Genomic DNA, 7,853 nt, shown 5'->3' on the forward strand with positions numbered 1-7,853 from the left:
AAAAAAGTAAATAATCCTTAATTTTTTTTTCCCTTCACAAAGCTGAGTATAAATGAAGTTTCCCTTATCTCGGCTTCCTGACTCTGGCCGTCTTCTCGGGTTGCAGAATGTAGGATGCTATACCCTGTATTCCTCTAACCTTGACAAAGGTCTCAAGACTTAAATTACAAAACAGGTTTTTAATTAATTTATTTATTTCAGTACGACTTCAATGTGGAGAACAACTTCCAAGATACTTTTCGGTAAGAACGTTTCCTGCGTCTGGCATTTTAACTTCATTTTCATAATAAATTTGGGTGTATGTAAGTATTCCAACTCTGGATTTCAGGCTCTTCCTCTGTGCTGTAAACCTGTGCTCACAGCTGCAGAGAAAGACATTTCAGCATTTTTAGTAGTTAATCTTCAAAGAGCCAGCGTTTGAAAAAACCCTGTGGAAAATACACATACAGACGCCTGCATCCAACTTCTTTTTGCTGAACGGCAAATACCTGCAAGGAGTGTGCCAGGGTAAACAGATCTGCCTGAGGCTGAAGCTTCTTCCTCTCACTCTGGAGTCATAAGCAGTGGCCTCCATACACGTGCTTGGAGCCCTAACCAGACCCCTGCCCGCCAAGTTCCTCCACCAGGTGTATCACGCATCATAGGAGCAAAAGTAGTATCTTTCTCCAGGAGGCCAGGTGATGCCTTTCTATGTCACCTCAATCAGAGGACACTGACACAAAAAGCAAACACAAACAATAAGATTTAAAAAAAATAAAATAAAAAGCCCTTTAGAATAAAATTCCTTTGGTCCAAGTACGTACTTTTCCTTTTATTCTAGCTAGCAATCTTCTTATAGAAAGCTGAAGGAAAGAGAAGAGAGTGCTGATGAAGACATATGTGATTGAAATTAGCTGTTATCTTCAGGACGCCACTGGATTGCACAAGGGATAATGAATTAAATGAAGTAGAAACCATGGCCTGAACTGGAAATGTGCTTTGTGCCTAATGTAATTAATCTGTATTGAAACAGCTAAGCCATTTAATTTGTGTTGCATGAATAATGAAATGAAAGGGGCATGTATGAATGAACTTTTTAACCAGCAGAGAAGATGCAACCTCCAGGCTTAAAAATTGATTGAGAGTTTCCTGACAGCTCTTTAGATTTATGTGTATTGGCCACAATCCCTTTATCTCGTTGGCTGGTCACGGATTGGTCTTGCGTTTCAGAAATGTCTGGTTCATCCAGACGTTTCGGGAAATCTACATCACAGGGACATTTTTGGACAGTGACCCAAAGGGTACATGCAGAGCACAGGTAGCTGCTGGATGCAGAGCCCTTCCCTGCAAAGACTGACCCTTTTGCTTTTAAGATTTCCTTCCTCTGAAGACTTGCAGAGAGCGGGTAGGAGAGTCAACCCGTGGCTGTTGTCATGTGCCTCTGAGCCCATCAAGTTCCTTTGAAAACGCTGGTATATCTACAGTGGTCTCAGAAGAAGGGCAGTGGCAGGAGGGCCTCCACCCCTTCGTTTTTCATTCTAAGCATGGAAATGCACCCCTCCCTTAAATGTTTTTAGCATTTAACACATTTTTCCTAAGACTCAGTAACAGCCGATGGTTATCATTAATAAAAGACAGGCTTCAGGCTAAACAACCCAGAGTCTGGCTGCTGTGCTCCATCCTCCAGCAACTTTGCTGGCTTTCCCTCTGCTTAGGCTGCCCCCATGTCTCCTCCTATCCTGGGTCCAAATTTGGGCAGAGGTGGGAGGGTGAAGGGTTGAACAAAATTTCTCAAAAACAGTTAAGATTTTGTGGGACAGTACAGTCTAAATTCAGACTTAGAGATTAGGGAAAAGGTTACTTAAAAGAGCACCGAGTTTTGGTAATGTACGTAACTTATACACACGTGTGCCTCCTAGGTAACCTACATTTCCTTTGGCTTCCACCCTTCATCTTTTTCTCCCACCATCACTGTAACAAACATACTCATTGACTGTTAAGTCAGTAAGCAGGGCTCTGACTGACATGATTTACAAAAAATAGAATCTTAAGGTGAAAAAAGCAAAGGGCAGAGGTAAGAAAACTAGGGAAAAGGGAAGACATCCAGTGATATATAAGCATAAGAAAAAACTCCATCAATTATAGTTCAGTAGTACTAATAAGAATTTAAAATATATTTTATATAAAAATATATAAAATTATGTACTATTACATAAATGCAAATATTCTCCCTTGTTCCAAAAGTATTTGAGATCACCTTGTGATTAGTTTGACTTGCTCAGGGAATGACCAAATATGGTTTGGTCCTTTTAAACAAGATATTTAGATGCCACTTTTATATCACATTGTGCTATAACAAAGTTTGAATTTTCTTGTGTAAAGAATCTACCATATATTTTTACCTTCACATTTTTTGCCTGTTTATTGTAAACTAGAAAAAGCTATCAGTATTATGTTAAAACCGAACTTCCTACTAGCATAGAAAATTAGACTGATTATTTGTGTAATTCAAGAAGGTGTATTCTTTACCTTTTTGGTTTCTTTTCTAAAAATGGTACTTCTGTAGCTATTCAGAACAATGGAAGGGAGTTATACTGGTTTGACTTCATCTGAACTGTGATGGTTTTCTTAAATTAAAAGAAAAAAAGCAGATTTTCTACCTTTCAATTGTGGTGTGCTTCGTGATTTGGACTGCCTAATCCAATTATGCCTAATTTTATCTCTCATTTGCAGAAAATGAGGAATCTGCAGCAAAACAAGTCAGTGAAGTTTAGAGCTCTTGGTGTATAAAGAAGTCCTGTGTGTCAACAAGGAGGTAATAGGAGCAAATGAATCCCATTCTCTTCCTGGCTGGTCCAACAGCAGTTATTCCGTGTTATGCAAAATTTGAAAATTCCTTCCTAAACAGCATATTCGAAGTATTTTATTCCTTAAGTAACCCAATTAATGTATTCACCCACATTTCTGCTTTTTAATCTTGGAATCAAGGAATTTGCAGTAGCTTGAAAAAAACCGATGTATTTGTTAGCTAGCTAAAACTTAATGGCTTAAATAACAATAAATATTTATCTTATACAATTTTTGTTGGTCAAAAAATTGAAAGCAGCTCCACTCGGTGGTTTTGGCCCCAGGTCTTTCATGAGATTACATCCAAGATGTAGGCTGGGACTACAATCATCTGATGGCTCGACTGGAGTTGGAGGATCTGCTTCCAAGATGGCGCACTCACATGGCAGCCAGCAGGAGGCCTCAGCTCCTCTCCACTTGGACCTGTGCATAAGGTGGCTTGTGTGTCTCATGACAAGGCAACTGGCTTTCCACTGAGTGAGTAATCCAAGAAAGAGGAATGCAGAGCAAAAATGTTTCTTATGACCTAGTTTTGGAAGTCACAATCCATCATTTCTGTAATATCTTTATGGTTACAGGTCATCCCTGTCACATGTAGATTTTAGAAGGACACCATGTGTGTCCACACACGCATGTATTGTATAGCTCATAACTGCCAAGGATATGGGGACACCATTCATCCTCTAATCCATTAAATTTTTTTTCTGTAAAAGACATGAATATTTTCATTAGTTTTTTTTTTTTTTTTTAACCTAGGGAATGTACCACAAATTTATTTTTTAAAACTTAACTTCTCAGAACTCTGGACTGAGAGGATTGTGGAGAAGGTATTTCATGTTGGCACAATTCATATTTCTTTTTCTTTTACATGTATGTAGGTCTACAGATAAATTATCAAACCAGTTATTTAATCCAGGTCACTTTGAGAAAGAACAGTCTAGTTCCAATGCAGAGTCTGCAATGGAGGGTTTTATATAGAATGATTTTACTGCATAGTTATTAAAATAATTTAAAGGTATTATGTTGAATTAGTAAATCTTAAACGTTTTATTCAGCATCATAAAAACATTCAAGACACCAAAAGTTTAATTATAAAAAATGTCCTTGAAATACAAGAACTCTTTGTCTTGAAAATTCCCAGGCTATCACACCTTTAGTTACAGTCCAAAAACATGCATCACTAACTATAGCTATTCATAGTGGAAGCAAAGAAAGTATACCCTAGACTTGGAAGCAGTGAGAGCTACTTCTCTCATTTACAATTAGGAATGATTCAGGGGATGCTGTGGATTTTTTTTTTTTTATTTTTTATTTATTTATTTTTTTTTTTGCGGTATGCGGGCCTCTCACTATTGTGGCCTCTCCAATTGCGGAGCACAGGCTGCGGACGCGCAGGCTCAGCGGCCATGGTTCACAGGCCCAGCCGCTCCGCGGCATGTGGGATCTTCCCGGACCAGGGCACGAACCCGTGTCTCCTGCATTGGCAGGCGGATTCTCAACCACTGCGCCACCAGGGAAGCCCGATTTTTTTTTTTTTAAAGCACCAGCTTTTAGTGGTATGATTAGGTACCTTGGAGTCAATTGGATGCAGATTTGAATCCTCACTTATGTTTGACCTTGGACAAGTGACAAAGTGCTTGGGCTTCAGCTGTACATAGGAGATGGTACCTATCCTTCAGGTTCATCAGAAATATTAGGAAGAATTTTAGTAACACTATTAGCACAGGACCTGCCAGCTTGTAGGGACTCAAAAAGTTAGCTTTTATGGTTATTTAGGTGATAACCATCTCTCTGAAAATTTGGGTATAAAGTTTCTAGATATTAAATCATACTTAAAATACACTTAGGAATTTGCCTCTAATAAAATCCTTTAACTTTCTTTTTTTTTTTTTTTTTTTTTTTTTTTTTTTTTTTTTTTTTTTTTTGCGGTACGCGGGCCTCTCACTGCTGTGGCCTCTCCCGTTGCGGAGCGCAGGCTCCGGACACGCAGGCCCATCGGCCGTGGCTCACGGGCCCAGCCGCTCCGCGGCATGTGGGATCTTCCCGGACCGGGGCACGAACCCGCTTCCCCTGCATCGGCAGCGGACTCCCAACCACTGCGCCACCAGGGAAGCCCTAACTTCCTTTTTATTTTGAAAAGAGAACAATCTTTCTGTAAGGAAACTATGACCTTTAAATGATCAATCTGTTGGTCTAGATATTTAAATTTAAGTTGGCCTTGACTGGGATATAATGCACCTATGGCAGCAACAGGTGCCTGCAGCCCTCATGAAAAAGAAGGAAAGTATTCCTGATCTTTCACTCTATGCCTTTGAATTCAGTTACAGGTAGAGGAGAAGCTGGGCCGTCGCCAGAGACAATAAACATGAATTTCTCCTTAGATACAAGTTCAGTGTTTAAAAGGTTAGATGCGTGGCACGGGACTTTGACAGTATGTGATACAACTTTTGTGTGTTAATGCACCTCATCCCTATGCTGAGAAGACTTCTGTTGCTGATGGCAGAGGGTTACCTTTAAATCAATACAAAGGGCAGCTGTAAGTTTTAATTTGCTACAACCTGATCAGCCCAATTGCATGCGCTGTTCTCATCATAAATTTAACTATGGTTACGTCACTTGGGCAGATAATTAGAAAGCACACCATTACTCCTATGCTGAATACAATATGCATTTTGATTTTCACCATAGTTATTTTAACCGTATAAACAGTAAATAAAATTTATAATACATTTATCGAAGTGCGCACAGTGATAGCGACAAAGGACACAGAAGATTACCTGGTTCAACCCCTACGTTTTACCAATGAGGCAATAGCTCCAAAGGAGGGAAGGGATTTCCCAGAGGTGACACAGCTGAGAAACAAAGCTGATGCTGGAACCCGAGTGTCCTGTCTTCCAGTCTAACTCTCCTGTCCACCAACACAGAGTGAAATACGGTCACATTCTAATGCGGGATTCTGGGTTCCTTTGTCTCACCATTCACACTTGCTTTAAAGAAATTAAAATATTCTGCCATCTTTTCTATGGCGTATAAATTATTCACTGAGCAACTACAGCATTTGTAGAAGAGCTTTTGGGTAGCAATTTCTTCCTTTCTTTTTTTTTTTTTTTTTTTCCGTGGTACGCGGGCCTCTCACTGTTGTGGCCTCTCCCGTTGCGGAGCGCAGGCTCCGGACGCGCAGGCTCAGCGGCCATGGCTCACGGGCCCAGCCGCTCGGCGGCATGTGGGATCTTCCCGGACCGGGGCACGAACCCGTGTCCCCCGCATTGGCAGGCGGGCTCTCAACCGCTGCGCCACCAGGGAAGCCCCTTCCTTTCTTTTTAGGCTCTCGAGACCGATACCATATCGTTTCACGCAATACACTCATCTCCCTGCTTCTGCTATATCTGCACTCCATCCCAACCTGAAAAGCACTCTCCATAAACTCACTCATTCCATTGCATTCCGCTCCACTGTAAGTATCTAACCTGGAGGAGGCACTGTTCTAAGTGATGGGCCCCCAACAAGGAATAATAAAGAAACCAAGACATACATCCTCTTCATAGAAACCTGAGAACTCTTGACATTCGCCTGAACAACTCTATTCTGTGACTTCCGTTGCTTCCTTCACGGAGCTCTGTCTGACCACGGTAGGCCCTTTTGCACTGCATCATTGAAGTGTTTCATATAGAAAAAAAAAGAAAACAGTCAGTTTCCTGAGCCCCATCTCAAATTACTGAATCAGAATTTCTGGGTTAAGAATTCTCCATTTTTAACCAGTACCCCAGGTGAGTCTTACACACATCTAAGTTTGAAACCCACACTCCTACAGAAATGAATGTCTGCTCAATTCACTGGACACTTAACCACACGGCCTCATTTTTCTATTTGTCATGTCATAAGTGAATAAAATATTTTGTCGATTGTACCGCTGACTTCTTAATGACAGTGGCTGTAATTGCACATTTTTCTGTGTGCCTCACTGGGCCTAGCAGCATTTATTGAATATATGAGCTATTCAATTTACTAAATGACTCCATAATTAAATGTGAAATGACATTATTCATTCTTGAGACACATTTCTCCCCAGGAAAGCAGCACAAGATTTTATTTTTTATTTCTTAAATTGTGTACTTTGCAGAGTTGCCAAGCCTGACCAGAAGCTCTATGGGGACCCTAATGCGACTGTTGTGATTATCACCCCCAGCAGCTTCCATCTTCTCTTCCTGCCCTTCCCAGGTTTATTGGATGTCTCTGGTCCTTGCCCTCAACGCCTAGACCCTGCCTCCAGAGTAGGGCATGTGGCTCCGGCCTCAACTAATCAATGCAATCCCCACTATTGCATATTCAGGGGGTAAGTATGACTCCATTAAAGCCAATGAGATGCAAGGAGAGATTGGCTGGGAGCTCCCAGAACATGGGGGGATTTCTTCCTATGGAAGAGAAAGCAAGTAACCTTGGTGGCCACCTTACAACCTTGACAGCAACCAGCCTTACCATCTGGCAGATGCTGCAGAAGGCAGAGCAGAGATGGTAAGAAACAAGAGTCCCCAGGGACCTCAAGGGTGGATGGATCAAACCATCCCTGAAGCTGGCATGCCTTTGCCTTTGCCTTTGCTGGTTATGCAAGGCAATAATCCTTGTTATTATTTAAGTTGCTTTGCGCTGGGTGTTCTGTTACATGGAATCAAAAGCATCCTGAGTGACGCAGGTAAGGACCACGTTTATCTTTGTCACAGTACATGATGCCAAGTGGACGTACACAATGCAATTTGGAGTGAATAAACGAACTTCAATTGTGCCCTTTTGTTGTCTTAGTGAACTGAATAATTACAATACGTTCAGAAACTACCATGGTTTGTTATAGAATATCATGGTTTGTTATTGGAAACTATCATGTTGTCTAATATACTAAGCTATACATTCCTGTATTGAATCCATACTTATTCCAAGTGCTGTGTTTGTTAGTTTCTGGGGATATGGAGATTTTTTTTTTTAACAGAGAAGATGAAAGGAATTCATGTTTGCTGACTCCCTGAAATAGCCCA

General features: G+C 40.9%; 1 long non-coding RNA gene across 1 annotated transcript; it reads right to left on the minus strand.

Annotated features, from left to right (window-relative positions):
- Window positions 1-250: 250 nt before the first annotated feature.
- LOC136793288 (uncharacterized) lies at window positions 251-6,457 on the minus strand. Its single transcript, XR_010838399.1, has 4 exons — window positions 6,359-6,457; window positions 5,604-5,734; window positions 489-712; window positions 251-362 (listed from the first exon to the last, which is right to left on the minus strand). It is a non-coding gene; the product is annotated as an uncharacterized lncRNA (long non-coding RNA).
- Window positions 6,458-7,853: the final 1,396 nt, after the last annotated feature.

This window comes from Kogia breviceps, chromosome 20 (assembly GCF_026419965.1).
Source record: "Kogia breviceps isolate mKogBre1 chromosome 20, mKogBre1 haplotype 1, whole genome shotgun sequence".
NCBI classification, from domain to species: Eukaryota; Metazoa; Chordata; class Mammalia; order Artiodactyla; family Physeteridae; genus Kogia; species Kogia breviceps.